Consider the following 20,376-nt stretch of genomic DNA (forward strand, 5'->3'; position numbering starts at 1 on the left):
AGGGCTTCCAAATTTGAATATTTTAACCTCTAAACAGAAGTTAGTTTTCATTTGGGGTTTTTCTCATTTCTAAAAGTTCTGTGGATTATAATTTAAATATATAACAAAATAATCTATAAATTCTAGAAAATGGCTTAATTTTATATTTACATACGTAATTTTTTTTTATAGAATTGAACTTCCCTGTAGCTCAGATGGTAAAGAATCTGCTTGCAATGCAGGAGACCTGGGTTTGATCCCTGGGTCAGGAAGATCCTCTGGAGAAGGGGATGGCCACCCTCTCTAGTATTCTTGCTTGGAGAATCCCATGGACAGAGGAGCCTGATGGGCTACATTCCATGGGCTCGCAAAGAATCGGACACAACTGAGCGACTAAGCACACAGCACTGATATTTCAAGAAATTAGGACAGTTCCTCAAACTTGGTAGGAATGGAATTTATTCTAAGTTCTGAGTTTCTGTATTTAGATGGGGTTGCATTTACAAATCAGCTATTAACACACTCTTATTAGCAGCCTCAGATTACTTTTATCTAGACCCAAACTCAGTCCAAAATCCTAAAATCTACTCATCATCCTAATCCCCCATCTTTATTCAGGCCCCACAATTCTGGAAGAATCAGGAAGAAAAACAGTGAAGAGTAAATAGATCCTCAGTTACAAAGCTCAATGGGGAAAAGCTAGTGTAAGACAACTGAGGAGATGCAGTGAATAAAGCACTATAGAAAAGGTTATTTTGAACCTTTGTATCAATAGGAGTCAGGGCTGGATGGGTAGCAGACATTTATCAAAGATATGAAAGCAATCTGTTAATTACTTGATATTTGCTTTTGTGCATCATTTTGTTCCTAAAGCTGAACTCAAAGTTCCTAACACACTCATTTACTGCCCATTTTCCATTGTGCTTTTTTTTATACTGTTTGAATCTACAGAACAAATTTAACCTTGCTTCAAACTAATCACAAAAATAAGATCTAGTTGAAATAAAGTTCTAAGTGTAAAAAATAAAAACTCCCACAAAACTATTGCTTTCTACTTTTAGTTTTATAGCAGATTACAAACCCTAATAACCCTTTTTTGTAAAACACCTATAATTATCTTTTTTTTTTTTTTTTTAATTTAAAACCCAACATACTATTAAATGCCTGGCCTGGCAAAAAAGTAAAAGAAAACTCTCAAAGACCAAAAATTATGGAAATCATGAATTCAGAAATGTGAGCAAGGCTATAGAATCAGTTACTGTTCAAGGAAACTTTGGGGGCCTGGAGTTTCCATTTAATAGTTTGGTTGAGGGGAAAGGAGATGCAATCTAGCACCTATACAGGTGGTTAAGTCTACCATCTGGAAACTTTCATTATATGGGACCCTGAAAGCCACATTTCATTGAGTAATCCGGGGGGGGGGGGGGGATCCCCTTTGGATTTTTCCCTTTCTCTCTTAAGGAGATAGTAAGGAAACATCTCTCTTGACTTCAACTCTGGGTGATGGGGAGACAAATATATTTAAGAATTTGCACTTCACCCTCAGACAGATTTAAGGCCAGAATGTATATTGTCTGAGAGTCCTAAGAACACCAAACTGATCACTTAAAAACATCCTTGATTGCTCGTATATCAGGTGTCTACAAAAGCAAATGTGACTATTTGCTCAAAGAATGCCCCCTCAGACTCAAGTCAAAGAAGCGTCACAGGTGGGTTCCACCAGACACAGTCTCATAATGACAATTTATAAGACACAAGAGGAAACAAGTCAAAATAGCAGGATTTAGGAGGAAGAGGAGAGAAACAGTCACAAAAGACTGAAGATACTGGAAAAGAAAGTAAATATTTTAATATGTTTGCAGAAATAAAGGGAGATAGTGAAGGACAGGAAAGTCTGGTGTGCAGCAGTCCATGGGGTCACAAAGAGTCAGACATGACTAAACAACAACAAGAAATAAAAGCAGGTGTGAGAAGTATGACTTTGGATTATCAAATAAGAAAGAATTTTTCAAGCTTACAAGCAATAACTTGGATCTGCTACAATCTGTACAATTTACAGTCAGTACTCATCTTAACAATTAGTTCCCAGAAAACTAGAGAGCATCCACTCAGTTGGCTACAAAGACACGCTGAGATCCGGCCACAAAGTTTTATTTAATGCTTAGACCAATATAACATTTTACATGCAATCATCTTGGCAAACAACCTCATGTGAACAACCTAATTCTGCATTAAAAATCCTTCCTCCAAGATCCTCATGGAATCTGTTATTTGACTGTTGACTACACGTAGCATAAAATTTTGCCAAGGCTCAATTTTGTTGCTCCTTTGTTTTTAACATTTTTGGAGGTCCAACATAGATCACCCAGAGCTTGCCCCTCAATTCTGGACCAGGGGACATTTTGGCAACCTGAAAAAGTCTGTGTGTCTGTCTCTCGATCTTCTCACCTGAGAGGCCACTAATAACCAGAGTCCGAGCTGCCACAGCGATTGGGAACCGCTGAGTTACCACCTGTCAGGACCCCTACAAGTGGCCATGAGATTGTTGAAGCTGAATGGTGCATAGATGAGAGTTCATCATATGCTGCTTCTACTTTTGTATGCATATGGAAATTTCCATTCAAGACTAAAAACTAGGTTCTGCTATATCTACAGAACACTTCTCTCAACAATAGCAAACTGCACATTCTTCCCAAATGCATATGAACTATTCTCCAGGATAGAGTGTATGTTATACCATAAGACAGACCTTAATAAACTTAAAATGACTGAATTAAACTAGTATGTCCTCTGACCAAAATGGAATTAAATTAGAAATCAGTAACAGAAAGTAAGCTGGGAAACTCACATATATGTGAAAATTAAATAACACAGTCTTAACTAACCAATAGACCAAAGGAGAAATAAAAACAAAAATTTAAAAATATTTTGAGATGAATGAAAATGGAGATACAACAACCCAAATTTAAGCAGCTAAGGCAATACCTATAGGAAAATATGTAGCTGTAAATGTCTGTATGAACAAAAAACACCTGGAAGTCGATTCATGTAGTGCATAATGTCAACAGAATAAAAAACAAAGCCCACATGATTAGTTCAATGGCTGCAGAAAAACTTTTTGACGAGATCAGATACCCTTTCTCATTTAAAGACAACAACAAACAAAACCACGCAGCAAATACACAGAGAAACTTCTTCAACCTGAGAAAGGGCATTGGTGAAAAATCCACAATTAACATCATACTTAATGGTTCTGAAATGTAAAAAATAATACAAAATGCTTTTGCCACTTCCATTCAACATTGTACAAAAGGTTCCAGTAAGGCAATTAGGCAATAAAGCAAAATAAAAGTCATCTGGATTAGAAAGGAAGAAATAAAGTTATATCTGTTTATACTTAACATCATCTTCCATAGATGGAAGAATTCCATAGATGGAGAATTCACTAAAAAAATCCCACAACTATTAGAACTAATAAACAATTTCATCAGGATTATAGGATACACAATCAACACATAGAAATCTTTTGTATTTCTATATACTTTCCATGAACAATCTGAAAACAATTCCATTTACAAAAGTATAAAAAATACTTAGGAATAAATTGAACAAAAGAAGTATAAACTTCATATTCTGAAAGCTAGAAAATATTGTTCAAAGAAATTTTTAAAGATCTAAATAAAGAGACGTCTCATGTTCATGGATTGAGAGCTTCAGTACTGTTAAAAAGACAACATTCCCCAAAGTGATCAGGTTCAACGTAATCGCTACTGAAACCCCAGTTAGCTTCTCTGTAGAAATTGACAATCTGGTTATAAATATATTTATAGATAAATGCATTCCATATATTTATACGGAAATTCAAGGGACTCAATATAACCAAAACAATCATGAAAAAGAACAAAACTGGAGGAATCACACTTCTTAAATTCAAATGTTACTGCAAAGCAATGGTTATCCAGATAGTGTGACATTGGTACAAGGATAGATATATAGATCAATGGAGTAGAACTGAGAGTCCAAAAATAAACTTACGTGTCTATGGTGAATTGATTTTCAACAAGAATGCCAACACCATTCAGTGGGATAGAATATTTATACATGTATGAACATATTTATTCCCGCATGTGGGATCTTAATTCCCTGACCAGGGACTGAACCCACACCTCCTGCATAGAAAGCACAGTCTTAGCCACCTGACCACCAGGGAAGTCCCCCCAAATATTCTTTCAAATACAGATTCTTGAAATCAAATAAATGTAAATCACAACCACAATGAAATACTGATAGGGAAAGAGTAAAGGAACACAGTAGGTAATTAAATAGGTAATTAATCCCACCAGGGGACTGTACATAGAAAAATATGGGAGACCCCTATAAGGTAAATGATTACTCAAGAAAGCAGGCTTGCTTAGCAACAAAGCCATGCAACAAAAACAGAGGACATCAATTACTAGAGCTAATCAATGAATATAGTAAAGTTGCAGGATATAAAATTAACACACAGAAATCCCTTGCATTCCTATATACTAACAATGAAAAAACAGACAGAGAAATTAAGGAAACAATACCATTCACCATTGCAACAAAAAGAATAAAATACTTAGGAGTATATCTACCTAAAGAAACAAAAGACCTATACATAGAAAACTATAAAACACTGATGAAAGAAATCAAAGAGGACACAAACAGATGGAGAAACATACCGTGTTCATGGATTGGAAGAATTAATATTGTCAAAATGGCTATTTTACCCAAAGCAGTCTATAGATTCAATGCAATCCCTATCAAGCTACCAACGGTATTTTTCACAGAACTAGACCAAAGAATTTCACAATTTGTATGGAAATACAAAAAACCTCGAATAGCCAAAGTAATCTTGAGAAAGAAGAATGGAACTGGAGGAATCAACCTGCCTGACTTCAGACTCTACTACAAAGCCACAGTCATCAAGACAGTATGGTACTGGCACAAAGACAGAAATATAGATCAATGGAACAGAATAGAAAGCCCAGAGATAAATCCACGAACCTATGGACACCTTATCTTTGACAAAGGAGGCAAGGATATACAATGGAAAAAAGACAACCTCTTTAACAAGTGGTGCTGGGAAAACTGGTCAACCACTTGTAAAAGAATGAAACTAGAACACTTTCTAACACCATACACAAAAATAAACTCAAAATGGATTAAAGATCTAAATGTAAGACCAGAAACTATAAAACTCCTAGAGGAGAACATAGGCAAAACACTCTCCGACATTAATCAAAGCAAGATCCTCTATGACCCACCTCCCAGAATATTGGAAATAAAAGCAAAACTAAACAAATGGGACCTAATGAAACTTAAAAGCTTTTGCACTACAAAGGAAACTATAAGTAAGGTGAAAAGACAGGCCTCAGATTGGGAGAAAATAATAGCAAATGAAGAAACAGACAAAGGATTAATCTCAAAAATATACAAGCAACTCCTGCAGCTCAATTCCAGAAAAATAAATGACCCAATCAAAAAATGGGCCAAAGAACTAAACAGACACTTCTCCAAAGAAGACATACAGATGGCTAACAAACACATGAAAAGATGCTCAACATCACTCATTATTAGAGAAATGCAAATCAAAACCACAATGAGGTACCATTACACGCCAGCCAGGATGGCTGCTATCCAAAAGTCTACAAGCAATAAATGCTGGAGAGGGTGTGGAGAAAAGGGAACCCTCTTACACTGTTGGTGGGAATGCAAACTAGTACAGCCGCTATGGAAAACAGTGTGGAGATTTCTTAAAAAACTGGACATAGAACTGCCATATGACCCAGCAATCCCACTTCTGGGCATACACACTGAGGAAACCAGATCTGAAAGAGACACGTGCACCCCAATGTTCATCGCAGCACTGTTTATAATAGCCAGGACATGGAAGCAACCTAGATGCCCATCAGCAGATGAATGGATAAGGAAGCTGTGGTACATATACACCATGGAATATTACTCAGCCATTAAAAAGAATTCATTTGAACCAGTCCTAATGAGATGGATGAAGCTGGAGCCCATTATACAGAGTGAAGTAAGCCAGAAAGATAAAGAACATTACAGCATACTGACACATGTATATGGAATTTAGAAAGGTGATAACGATAACCCTATATGCAGAACAGAAAAAGAGACACAGAAATACAGAACAGACTTTTGAACTTTGTGGGGGAATGTGAGGGTGGGATATTTCAAAAGAACAGCATGTATACTATCTATGGTGAAACAGATCACCAGCCCAGGAGGGATGCACGAGACAAGTGCTCCGGCCTGGTGCACTGGGAAGACCCAGAGGAATCGGGTGGAGAGGGAGGTGGGAGGGGGGATCGGGATTGGGAATACATGTAAATCCATGGCTGATTCATATCAATGTATGACAAAACCCACTGGAAAAAAAAAATAATAATAATAATAAAAAAAAATTAAAAAAAAAAAATAAATAAATAAATGACAAGGACCTATTGATAGCACAGGAAACTCTATTCAATATTCTATAATAACTTACATGGAAGAAAAGACTGAAAAATAATGAATATATATATGTGTATGTATAATGGAATCACTTTGATGTGCACTGGAAACTAATATAACATTGTAAATCAAAAAAAAAAAAAAAAAAAAAAAACAAAAACAGAGGACATCCCCCAAACTGTACCACAAGGCTGGCATGAGACCCACACACTGCCCAGTGAGCTCAGGAAGTTAATGATCCCCAGGACATGCTCTCTGCACACATAAAAAACAATTTGAGGACCTAGCTTGAGCATGCAGAGACAAGAAAACTCCCCTGTTCAGCCTGAAGGGGGAGCTGATGATGGGAACAAGACGTCTACTCAAGAAAGACAAAGAAGTTCTTCTCCCCGCCCACCGTTCCTTCGATTATAAAACTGCATGCAGCCCACAAGTTCCCAGGCGCCAGTCTCTCGCTTGCCCATTTCTTAGCCTCACAAGCATCCTATCCTAATCAATCACGTCTATCACCTCGCTCTTGATGAATTCTCTGCGCTGAGACTGCGGTGCAGAGCCCTTCGGAGCCCCCAGAAATGACACCAGTAGATTTCAATACCACTTAACATGGTTGGAGTCAAAAAGTCAGACAGTAAGGGTGAGGACTTCGAATCTTAGAATCTTAGAGGACTTAAGACTTAGAATCTTCAAACACTTCTGGTTGGAATGTAAAACAGCCCAATCACTTTGGAAAAAATCCTGGCAGTTCCTCAGAAGGCTACACACACAGCCGGCATTTGCCTCTACAATTCACTCCTAAAGAAATGAAAACATAGCCACACAAAAACTTACACAATAGTTTAGAGAAAGTGTTAGTCACTTAGTTGTGTCTGACTCTGAGACCCCATGGACTGCAGCCTACCAGGCTCCTCCTCTGTCCATGGGATTTTCCAGGCTAGAATACTGGAGTGGGTTGCCATTCCCTTCTCCAGGGACCTTCCTGACCCAGGGATTGAACCCGGGTCTCCCTCACTGCAGGCAGATTCTTTACCATCTGAACCAGGAGGGAGTGTTCATAGCAGCGTTACTCATACAAGCCACAAGGTAGAAATCCAAATGTCCATCCACTAATGAATGAATACACAAAATGTGGCACATCCATACATTAACTGAAAAAAAAAAAAAATGCACAACTTAGAAGTTGAGAGTAGAAAAACTATGTTCGTTTTTTTTTCTGCAGACTTGCTCAGGATTCAAGCCCATAAGGAAGCCTCTCAGATAGCTCTGAGGGACTGCCCTAAAGAGGTAAGGAACAATGGAGATGCAGACAGAGAACAGATGTGTGGACACAGTGGGGGAAGGAGAGGGTGGGACAAATTGAGTGAGTAGCATTGAAACATATACGTTACCATGTGTAAAATTAGATAGCCAGTGGGAATTTTCTGTATGTTACAAGGAGCTCAAAATCTGTGCTATGTGACAACCTAGCAGGGGATGGGGTAGGAGCTGCAAGAGGGAGGGGACACATGTGCAGACTCACGTTGATGTCTGGCAGAAATCAGCACAATATTGTAAAGCAATTATCTTCCAATTAAAAATAAATTTTAGAACAAATAAATAAGCGTGGCCATTATTAGTAGTAAATTTAAATGGAGTCACCTATAAAAAATGCTGCACATCTGAAACGAATATTATATTGTAAATCAACTACACTTTAATAAAAATTAAACTTTCCAAAAAAGAAGATAATGGAGGAGCCAGGATATATAGGGGGTTTTGCAACAAAAACCAGGTAGTTGAAACATCAAAAGATTACTGTTAATTAAAGAAAACCACACATCCCAGGGGCTTCCGGAGTGCCTCATGGTTAAAAACCTACCCAATGCAGGAGATGTGGGTTTGATCCCTGGGTCGGGAAGATCCCCTGAAGAAGGAAATGGCAGGAGATCCCCACTCCAGTATTCTTGCCTGGAAAATTCCACAGACAGAGGAGCCTCGTGGGCTACAGTCCGTGGGGTTGCAAAAGAGTAGGCTGTGACTTAGCAACTAAACAGCAACAACACACAAGTTAATGAACTGCGTGGGAAGATGCAGGAGTCTAGGTGCAGTGAAATCATCCCTTTGATATGCACCTTAACCAGCTAGGACCAGTATCCTGTTCTTTCCCACCGTGGGTCCCCTCGGGGCTCACCAAAGCAGGCAGCTGTACAGGCTGACGGGTATATGGGCGCAGCATCCTTTGTCTGCGGCACACAGGGGATTCTTGTGCCCACACACAATAGGATATTGCTACACGTGGAGAAACCTCCAGACCTGTATTTGTGCATGTGCTCTAGTCACTCAGCCGTGTCTGACTCTCCGTGACTCCGTGGACTGTAGCCCACCAGGCTCCTCTGTCCATGGGATTCTCCAGGCAAGAATATTGGAGTGAGTTGCCATTCCCTTCTTCAGGGGATCTTCCTGACCCAGGGATCGAACCCACATCTCCTGGATTGCAGGTGGGTTCTTTACTACCTGAACTACTGGTAAAGACCCAACATACCATACTAAGTGAAAAAAAGAGCCAATCACAAAAGATCATATATTATTGATCCAATTTATTAATATATGAATTTATAAGTGTCTTTTGGCAGGAAAAAGTTTTTTTGCAGTTTAGAACTCTCTATAGGAGGCACCCTTTTGTCTTGTCACTAACTTTAAACTAGGCACCCCCATGTTCTACTCATCTCTGGCCCTAGCACACATTTTCAATCTTTTGATCACACAACACTTTGCCTAATGCGTTCGTTCTTTCTATAGAACAAAGAAGTAGAAATGGAGAATAAGATTTAACAGACAAGCAGATTTCGTCCCCAGCGTCCCCTTCAGTAATCTGGTGAAGATAGTGTGTGAACAAGATGCATCTGAAGAAAGATCACGAGGATTTTCACGAGCCTGCTCAGAGAGTTGCAGAAACCAGTAATGGAGAAAGCAAGCACCACACTCAGAGAGTTGGAGAACTCAGGTTTATTACCCTAGCAGGCCCAGAGGAATTAACACTCCAAGCTCTGAGCCCCAAACAAAGGGGTTACAGAGTTTTTATAGACAAGCTATAGTGGGCAACACGAGCTGCTAATAGGCTGGTTTAAACTAAGGGGTTTTACATGCGCGGGAAGAGCAGTCAAGATGGGGAGAGGGATGCCTGACCTTTACACAGACAGGGGCTGGGCAACTGCAAAGAGCGAGACAAGGGTGAGTGAGATAAGCTCCAGTTCCTAGTGTCGTCAGTCCCCACTTTCTGAGCCTACATGATCCAGACTGTGCAAAGAGCAGCTGAGTTACAGAGGCGGAAGGAGCAGGAGGTTACGTAAAGTTTTAACTTTTCCTCTTCAACAGGGGGGATGGTAATGGCTCTGACACTTCCTCCCCAGTCTCCATGATCAACTGAGATGACTTCCCAGTTTCCCTTTAGCAGCTTCATGGCTGAGCAGAATCTAGTGAGGTTTGGGAAAAACACCGAGTCCACCATCTCCCCAGACTGCCAGCATTCTGATTAAAGGCACCTCTCCTTTCTACCAACATCTGTGAGTACTGATTTTTAAGCAGCAAGCAGCAGGACCTGATCTGATAACAAAATGTCCAGAACAGAAAAATCTAGAGAGACAGAAAATTATTTTGGTGAATGCTTGGAGCTGGACATATAAGAGGACATGAAGATGATAACTAAAGGATGTGGAATTTCTTTTTCAAAAAAAATTTTTTTACTATAGACCATTCTTTTAAATCTTTATTGAACTAGTTACAATATTACTTTTTTGTTCTGGTTTCTTTGCCCTGAGACATGTGGGATCTTAGCTTCCTGACAGGGGGTTGAACTTGTACCCCCAACACTGGAAAGCAAAGTCTTAACCACTAAGCTGCCAGTGAAGTCCCTGATGCTGCTGCTAAGTCGCTCAGTTGTGTCTGACTCTGTGCGACCCCATAGACAGCAGCCCACCAGGCTCTTCCGTCCCTGGGATTCTCCAGGCAAGAATACTGGACTGGGTTGCCATTTCCTTCTCCAAGGGAAGTCCCTGGAATTTCTTTTCCAGGTGGTAAAAATGTTCCAAAATTGATCATGGTGATGTTTGCAGAGCCCTTGAATATACTAAAACCTAGTGGTTTGTACAGTTTAAATGAGTGAATTGTATGGTATGTGAACTACATCTCAACAAAACTCTTACAAGGAGACAGAGAGAGAGGGAGAAGCTGTTGGTAAAGGCAGAGATGCAAATTAATGTAGGGTTAATACTCAACCTGCATTAAGCCATGTTTCAGAGAATGTGGTCTAAACCTGCATGTCCAGCAGAAATTTCGGGGATGATGGAAATAATCTGTGCTGTCCAATAGGAAAACCACTAACCACATGTGACTACCGAGCAATGAAAATGTGGCTAGAGAGACTAAGGAATTAAATTTTCAAATCTGTTGATGTTGCATTATGGATTGTTCTGTTCTAAGGAAACAAATCTCATACCAAAAAACAATACTCATGATTTTCACTTGTTCATACACTATAGGAAAGATCTTACAACTAACCAGAAAAATGGAATCAGTGTACTAGTTACCAAGGTCTTCCGAGGGATAACTTGTTTGGAAATTCATCTTCAAGAAGCTCTTAAATTTAAAGATGTGAAAACTCTTAAAGTCCAGAAGTTGCCTTAAGTCACAGCAGGAACTGACAGCTACTCCCATTCTGCTTTCCGTTCCTCCTGCTATGGACTGAATGTGTCCCGCATATCTCCATGTTGTGTTCTAAAGCCCATTGTGATGGTGTCAGAAGGTGGGCCTTTGGAAGGTGATCAGGTTGTGAGGGTGAAGCCCTCAAAAATAGAATTAGTGCCCTTACAAGAGAGGCATCAGAGAGCTTCCAAGTTTCTTCCATCACCTGCTGCTGCTAAGTCACTTCAGTCGTGTCCGACTCTATGTGACCCCATAGACGGCAGCCCACCAGGCTCCGCCGTCCCTGGGATTCTCCAGGCAAGAACAATGGAGTGGGTTGCCATTTCCTTCTCCACATGAGGTCACAGCAAAAATGCACCAGCCATGAACCTGGAGGAGGGCCCTCCCATGACCAGACTATCACCCTGATCTTGGGCTTCCAGGACTGCGGGCAATAAATAAACTGCTATTTATAAGCCACCAAGTCTGTGGTATTTTGTTATAGCAGCCTGAAAGGACTAACATGCCACAAGAAGGCAATTCCCCTCAGCAGCCACTCACTGTAACTGTGACAGGAAACTCAGGTTCTGATCCAGCAGCACCCTCTGTCAAACAGCTGTTACACAGATGGGTCTCTGCTGTCAACCAACACATACCTGTTGCAAGCAGGCCTTAAATGAAAGATCAGGTGGTAATAGATAAACCTTCATCATGAGTTAGGTGCTATTTTTAAACCTAATTAAGAGCCCTTAAATTAAAAAAAAAAAAACTCCATTAATTTATGAAACCTATAATACTAGCCAATCCATGTTGTACCAGATGTGAGAACAAATTACATCTCAATACAGCTTCCAGAATGGTTCAAAAATGCACGTGGGAATCACCAGGATAGCCTGTCTGCCCAGGGAGTTAGCAAATGCAGTTGGAAAGTCAAATTCAATAGGGTTCCTATTTTGATGATTTTTGGCAGTTAAAAAGAACATAAATAAGCAAGATAAAGAATCTTGAAGACTCCCCACAGAGTAAAAAAAGTTTAAAAATGATGCCAAAATACTTAATGCTTTAAACATGCTGGCCCTTTAAGAAAAACTCTTCAGCCATGGGAAATAGAATGTACAATTTGTTGGAGCGAGTCAAGTTGCAAATTATATACTGTAACCACCTATATATACACATCTATTTCAATAATTTAAAGATATCAGTCTTCTAGAAACTGAAGCATCCACTAGCTCCCTTTTTGGAAAGGGAGATTTCCAATACGAAGACTTAAAGTTAACACAGTTATTAAAACATGGATTAAAAGGTATATTTTTACAAACCAATGTGCATATACTTAACATCTAAGCTACAAACTTAAAAATGGTTAACATGATTTAGAAAGAGATATATATTACCCTTATAGTAAAAAAGGTATATATTATCCTAATTAGTAAAAAATTAAAACAACGTCTAAATAAATCCTTAATAAAAGTATAAAAAGTATTTCTGCTTTCTAATACTAAACCAATTCTCTCTAAAAAGTTTTTGGATCAGAAAAGAAAAAAATGTAAGAGTTTAATAACAGCAGTTCCTTTTGATAAATTACAAAGAATAAATAAATGCAAATCAGCATTTGGTCAACAACTACTCATCAGATAATGGTTCCACAAACCCTGTATTCACATTTTAAGAGTTTTAATATTATTTAGTACAAGAAAGTTATATAAAAATCTATATTTCAAATTCACCTAATACTACTAATCAATTACGAATTTTGATTTTAATAAGTTATACATTTGACTTTATCATAATGTGCAATTTAAATATAAGATCTTAGGTAGGCAATTATTATCCTACCACAAGCTTGACTAAATAGGATGTCCTAAATTTCATATACTTGTCAGGTCATCATTACTTACATGGTATATTTAAGGCCGTAAATACAAGCAAGAGTATTTCATGAGAGTTACAATTACAAATGGCTTCATGTAAAACCCCTCGAGTTATGTGAACCAATGGACTCACCCCACCTTTTCTGCCTGGATGAGGCTTACAGTGTTGCATTTCTGACAACTTTTTAATAATAACCATGATTATGTATTTTTTAATGTCAACAGATCCCTAATTGACCTGAGACCTCAAGTTCCAACTGAGGAGACTGGGGAGTAATCGCTATGTATCTGGAAATTTCCCAAAGGGAAAAAAAATATTTTTAATTTATAAGAAAAAAAAAGGAAACTAAGTTCATGTTCATATGGTTTTGGCTTCTGTTATTCCTGCCATAGAAACACATACATCTTTATGACACTCACAAAGAAAGTAAAAATTGGTTATAAACATTGCTTAATAATGTTCTTGATAAGATGGATTATTTTTATTAAGAGTTTCAAAGGGTTAAGTAACTCTGGCCCTTAAACACTGTTTGGGTACAAGGCTATTAGGAGCAAGGCATGGAGAAACTCTGGGAGTAAGATGTGATGGGCCCCAAAAGTCTGCAGACAGAGGTCTCTGCCTCAATGGGACAGCACCTGTCCTGGACCAGCCCTGGGCCATCACAGGGGAGGGCGGTGCCTGTGAGGAGCAAGGTGCCCACCTGGAGCGCGGTACCCCTCTTTGCATGAATAAATGGGTGATGCCTGGCTGAGCTGGCGGTGGACGGAGGGCTCCCAGCCTCGCTTCGGTCCCCGCGCTCCTCGGTGAGGGTGACGCGCTGAGTGCCGCGCCTGCCGCATCCCCTGGGGTGTGCTCTGGCCTCTCCTGAGGTCTGCTACATTTGTTCAGACTCAGTTCAGGTCTTGGATACTCCCCACTTTATGCAAATTCCTAATGGTGGTAATATTACCTTCAGGACTGGTTACTAGAAAATATATTAGGTCAAGACAATGGACACTTCCTGGTTTTTGATACCTTTGCTTTTATCTTAATAAATTGATCATTTCTGTTTTTAAATTAATAGGCTCTTTATCTCCCTCCTAATCCTTTTACCCTACACTCACCGACTCTGAAGTTTCCCCTATTTATTACATCTTTTACTAGTGGGGTACATTTGCTGATTACCATACTGAAGCATTGTTAACAACTAAATCCACAGTTTACATTAGTGTTCACTCTTAAGTCAGTTCAGTTCAGTCACTCAGTCGTGTCTGACTCTTTGTGACCCCACAGACTGCAGCATGCCAGGCTTCCCTGTCCATCACCAACACCAAGCTTGTTCAAACTCACATCAATCGAGTCAGTGATGCCATCCGACCATCTCATCCTCTTTCATCCACTTCTCCTCCTGCCTTCAATCTTTCCCAGCAGCAGGGTCTTTTCCAATGACTCAATTCTTCACATCTGGTGGCCAAAGTATTGGAGTTTCAACTTCAGCATCAGTCCTTCCAATGAGTATTCAGGACTTATCTCCTGTCGGATGGACTGGTTGGATCTCCTTGCAGTCCAAGGGACTCTCAAGAGTCTTCTCCAACACCATAGTTCAAAAGCATCAATTCTTTGGCACTCAGCTTTCTTTATAGTCCAACTCTCACATCCATACGTGACTACTAGCTTTGACTAGATGGACCTTTGTTGACAAAGTAATGTCTCTGTTTTTTAATATGCTGTCTAGGTTGGTCTCAGCTTTTCTTCAAAGGAGCAAGCTTCTTCTAATTTCATGGCTGCAGTCACCGTCCATAGTGATTTTGCAGCCCAAGAAAATAAAGTCTGTCATTGTTTCCATTGTTTCCCCATCTGTTTGCCATGAAGTGATGGGACAAGATGCCATGATCTTTGTTTCTTGAATGTTGCTTTACGTCAGCTTTTTCACCTTCCTCTTTCACTTTCATCAAGAGGCTCTTTAGTTCCTCTTCACGTTCTGCCACAGGATGGTGTCAACTGTATATCTGAGGTTATTGTTATTTCTCCCAGCAGTCTTGATTCCAACTTCATCCAGCCTGGCATTTCACATGATGTACTCTGCATAGAAGTTAAATAAGCAGGGTGACAATATACAGCCTTGATGTACTCCTTTCCCAGTTTGAAATCCGTCTGTTGTTCCACATCCGGTTCTAACTGTTGCTTCTTGACCTGCATACAGATTTCTCAGGAGGCAGGTCAGGTCATCTGGTATTCCCATCTCTTTAAGAATTTTCCACAGTGTGTTGTGATCTACACAGTCAAAGGCTTTGGCATAATCAATAAAGCAGATATAGATGTTTTTCTGGAACTCTCTGGGCTTTTTATATGTTGGCAGTTTGATCTCTGGTTCCTCTGACTTTTCTAAAACCACCTTGAACATCTGGAAGTTCACGGTTCATGTACTGTTGAAGCCTGGCTTGGAGAATTTTGAGCATTACTTTGCTATAGTGTGAGATGAGTGCAATTGTGCGGTAGTTTGAGCATTCTTTGGCATTGCCTTTCTTTGGGATTGGAATGAAAACTGACCTTTTCCAGTCCTATGACCACTGCTGAGTTTTCCAGATTTGTTGGCATATTGAGTGCCACACTTTCACAGCATCATCATTTAGGATTTGAAATAGCTCAGCTGGAATTCTATCACCTCTACTAGCTTTGTTCATAGTGATGCTTTCTAAGGCCCACTTGACTTTGCATTCCAGGATGTCTGGCTCTAGGTGAGTGATCACACCATCGTGATTATCTGGGTCATGAAGATCTTTTTTGTATAGTTCTTCTGTATATTCTTGCCACCTCTTCTTAATATCTTCTGCTTCTGTTAGGTCCATACCATTTCTGTCCTTTACTGGACACATGTCTATCATTTTTGTATTATACAGAATAGTTTCAGTGCTCTAGAAACTCCATTCCTCTACTTTTTAGTTTAATTTGCAGTTGAGAACCTGTGGTTTTTTATTTTTTTGGGGGAACTCCCACTATCTTTGGTTTTTCCCCAAATGGTTACTAGGCGGTGCCTAGACAACTGGTACACATACCCTGACTCTGGGAACATACACAGGTTAGGAAGGCAAGAATTAACACCTGGGGGCTTCCCTGGTGACTTAGTAAAGAATCCACCTGACAATGCAGGTTTGATCCCTGGATTGGAAAGCTTTCCTTGGAGAAGGGACTGGCTACCCACTCCAGTATTCTTGCCTGGGAAATCCCATGGACAGAGGAAGCTGGTGGGTTACTCTGCATCCATGGGGTCGCAGAGTATCAGACACGATTGAGCAACTAACACTTTTACTTCACTTTCACAAAAAAACTGGCGTGGAAATCATATTAAATCTTCATTTATATAAATACTTGTCTCATCTCAACCAGCATAACCCTGGAATATCTATAAAGGTGTGGCAAAGACATCAAGCTGAGGCTGTGGTTAATTAGGTTTCCTATACTTCTGGAATACGTCCTTCCAAGTCAGTGGATGTTCACTGGGGTGAAAGCACCCCCCTGTCGCAGGGCACCCCTTCATCCTGTTGCAAATACACTGGTACAGTATATTGTTCATTCCATCCTGGAGAATACCTCCAGTGCAACCCACTGACCTGCCTCTCTTTATGGAACAAGTTCTTTCAGCTGTCAGGCAGGCTGCAGGAGCCAGTTTATAGCAGCAGTATTCACAACAGCTAAAAGGCAGAAGCAACCCAGTGCTTCTGATATAAACAAAAATATACTCAAAATGGCTTTAAGACTTAAGTATAAGATAGAACACCATAGAACTCCTAGAACATAGACAAAACATCCTCTGATAAATCATGGCAATGTTTTCTTAGGTCAGTCTTGCAAGGCAACAGAAATAAAAGCAAAAATAAACAGATGAGACTAATCAAACTTATGAGTTTTTGCACAAAGGAGATTATAAACAAAACAAAAAGACAACTTAGGGATTCAGAGGAATTATCAATATTTGCAAATGATGTGGTCAACAGGGCTTAATTTCTAAAATATACCAATAGTTCATATGACTTGATAACAGAAGACAAACAGCCCAATCAAAAAATAGGCATAAGATCTAAATAGACATTTCTTCAAAGACGACATACAGATGGCCAACAGGCATATGGAAAGATGCTCATTGCTGATAATTACTGGAGAAATGTAAATCAAAACCACAATGGTGTACCGCCTCCCACTGGTCAGAATGGCCGGTGACCTCGGTTTTCTTCTTTGTGAAGTTGGGACTGGTGGAATAACAGTATCTGCCTTACAAGATGTGGGGGAGGAGGGGAGGGAAGGCTGGGGAGTTCCACGGGTACAGGGTTTAGTTTTGCACGCTAAGAGTTCTGGAGGTGGACAGTGATGATGGGTGCACAACGATGTGAATGTACTTAACACCACAAAATTGTACACTTGAAAACAGTTCATTTGGCAAACTCTATGTAAAGAACTCTACGTATTTTACAATTTGAAATAATTTATAAAAACAAAAACTGGGGGGATAAGGAGCTCATTTCTACACAGTGCCTGGAAACACAGCCCCGGGCTGTTTGCCTTCCAGGGGGAGGTGGGGACTGTGTTCATTTCACAGCATCAGCTGATGAGGGTCAGACACTGGGCGTGCCCTCTGGGCTTCCGATTCCTCACCCAAAAACTGAAGTCACTGTGAGAAGTAGAAATAAAGCAGATACAACTGTTAGAAATGGAGGCTCGGCCTTCACTGGCTTCCCTGGTGGCTCAGTGGTAAAGAATCCGCCTGCCAAAGCAGGAGACAGAGATTCGATCCCTGGGTTGGAAAGATTCCCTGGAGGAGGAAATGACAACCCTTGCCTGGAGAATCCCCATGGACAGAGGAGCCTGGTGGGCTATAGTCCACAGGGTCACAAAGAGTCAGACATGACTTAGTGACTAAACAACAAACAACCACAATCCAGCCTTAACAAACAGTAACAGTTGTTGCTAGCCTGGAAGCTACCAGGGAACCAGGCTGACTCAGCCACCAGAGACCACACGGCGGACTCAGCAGGGTGGTATCCAGATGCCCCCTCATTTCAGGGGCTGGAACTTGGCTTCCAGTGCAAACCAGAGGGGCAGAAATTTTGCAGCAATGCCAACAAGAAGGGACAGAATTGTGGTCAGTTTCTCTGGAGGGGTTAAAAACTCACCAAGTTCCAACGGAGGGCAGGGCATGACATCTTGACTTGTTTTTGAAGCACATATTTAGATTTCACAAGAGGCGTGGGGTTGCAGCCAGAACACACTCACCGCGGGACTTTCAAAGTCGTCTTCCCTCCGACCGATCCTTCCAGCTCCAGGCCTAAACTGCTGCTTGTCCGGTGCTCTGAGTTCTTCCCAAGTAGGGCTGCCTTAAATGAAGGGGGCAGGATTAGGCAAGGGGGACGTGGCGAGGCCTGAGGGTGGTTGGGGGCAGGAAGGAGCGCGCATCAGTGGCAGGCAGAGCTCGCACCCTTCTCTCCTTCTCTGAGACTCTTTCCCCAGCCCAGCACTGCTCCCTACTTCTCTAAAGCACGATCCAGTTTCCTGATAGAAAAACCTTCCTTCAATTTTTGAATGGCTGTCAGCAGCTGGCCACCTCCCACAAAGGGAAAGTGAAAGCCGCTCAATCATGTTTGACTCTCTGTGACCCCATGGACTATGTAGTCCATGGAATTCTCCAGGCCAGAATATTCAAGTGGGTAGCCTTTCCCTTCTCCAGGGGATCTTCGCAACTCAGGGATCAAACCCACGTCTCCTGCATCGTGGGTGGATTCTTTACCAGCTGAGCCACCAGGGAAACCCAAGAATACTGGAGTGGGTAGCCTATCCCTTCTCCAGCGGATCTTCCTGACCCAGGAATCAAACCCGGGTCTCCTGCATTGCAGGCAGATTCTTTACCAGCCGAGCTACCAGAGAATCCCCCCCACAAAGGGAGGTGGATAGCAAATTGTTTGAGATTTAAGACCCAGGCGGACCTATTATAATTAATACCTGGGGTGGATCATTTTTTAACACGTCCCTGTCCATATTACAACAAAATTACTTTTAGTAACAGTCATATAATATTTCATTATTCAAATTTAGAACAGAGTTCAGGTATGAACTAAATTTTCACTTGCCAGTAGAAAACATTAGATCTCACAGTTCTGTATTTTACTGTTTAAAAATTTTTGTTGTTGTTGTTGAGATACAATTGAATATAACTTTGTAGTCTGCGCTTCTCAGGTGGCGCAGTGGTAAATAATCCTCCTGCTGATGCAGGAGACACAAGACTGGGGTTGGATCCCTAGCCTCAGGAAGATTCCCTGCAGGAGGAAATGGCAGCCCGTTCCCATATTCTTTCCTGGGAAATCCCATGGACAGAGGAGCCAGGCAGGCTGAAGGCCGTGGGGCCACAAAGAGTCAGACAGCACACACATGCACTATGAGATAATCACCAGGATGAATTTAGTTAACACCCATTACCACGCATGGTCACAATTTTTTTTCCTTGTGAGAACTTTTAAGATCTACTCTCTTAGCCACCTTCAAGTGTACAAAACAGTATTGTTCTCTAGTCACCATGATGTACCTTACAGGACTTCTTTATTTTATAGCTGGGACTATTTTAAATTTTACACACAATCAAAACCTCCAAGTTGGTGTCCTGTAGAATGACAAGCATGAAATAACTCAAGGCCATGTCTTTGTACAATCCTTGTGTTATCATGGGTTATTTTGAATTGGCTACTAAAAGAGATGTTGGAGACCATTACTGGTCAATAATTAAACCCCAAGCTCCAGGGGACAGCCAATGGTTAAGACTCTGTCCTTCTACTTTAGAGGGACTGAGTACCATCCCTGATCACCCAGGCACACGGGGTGGCCAAAAAACAAAAACAACATCCCCTCTGCCCTCCCCTCCCCTCCCCCACCAGCTTTCAACCTTTCTGTATCAAATGGAACTTACCCTGGACTGAAAATGCATGAAGCTGAACCCACGGAGCAGGAACTTCGGCACAACAGGGAGTTCTCTGGATAAACTTTCAGATAGAATACAATTATTAACGGATAAATAAGGAAATGTATCATGCTGAAGCTTACATATGTACTAATAAAACACCATCTTACCTGCCAGAAGTTGTCTAGGACTTGAAACAATGAGAGATTTGTGTGTGTGTGTGTGTGTGTGGAAGGGGGAGGATTTTATCACTGACTTTATTTGGAATTACTGGCAAGGGTGATCTAAAAAAAATGAAGTGACTCTTAGCCTGTATTATTGTGTTGAATTCTCCGCAAACAGAGTTTCCCTTGCTGCTTGTACCAGAAGAGACTGCTCCCCAGCTCTGCCCCTTGCAGCTGATTTTGAAAGGCAGCCTCCAGGCTGTTAGATTGTACATCTGACTTCAA

General features: G+C 40.7%; 1 protein-coding gene across 1 annotated transcript in view; it reads right to left on the reverse strand.

The window, feature by feature from the left end:
• Nucleotides 1-18,480, reverse strand: part of MTMR9 (myotubularin related protein 9) — a 112,532-nt gene extending 94,052 nt beyond the window's left edge. Inside the window, exon 1 of the mRNA XM_061132863.1 lies at nucleotides 18,156-18,480. The gene's annotated coding sequence lies outside the window, so the exon portion shown is untranslated. The remainder of the gene's footprint in view (nucleotides 1-18,155) is intronic.
• Between the last annotated feature and the right edge of the window lie 1,896 nt (nucleotides 18,481-20,376).

The sequence above is a fragment of the Dama dama genome, chromosome 29, assembly GCF_033118175.1.
Source record: "Dama dama isolate Ldn47 chromosome 29, ASM3311817v1, whole genome shotgun sequence".
Classification (NCBI taxonomy): domain Eukaryota; kingdom Metazoa; phylum Chordata; class Mammalia; order Artiodactyla; family Cervidae; genus Dama; species Dama dama.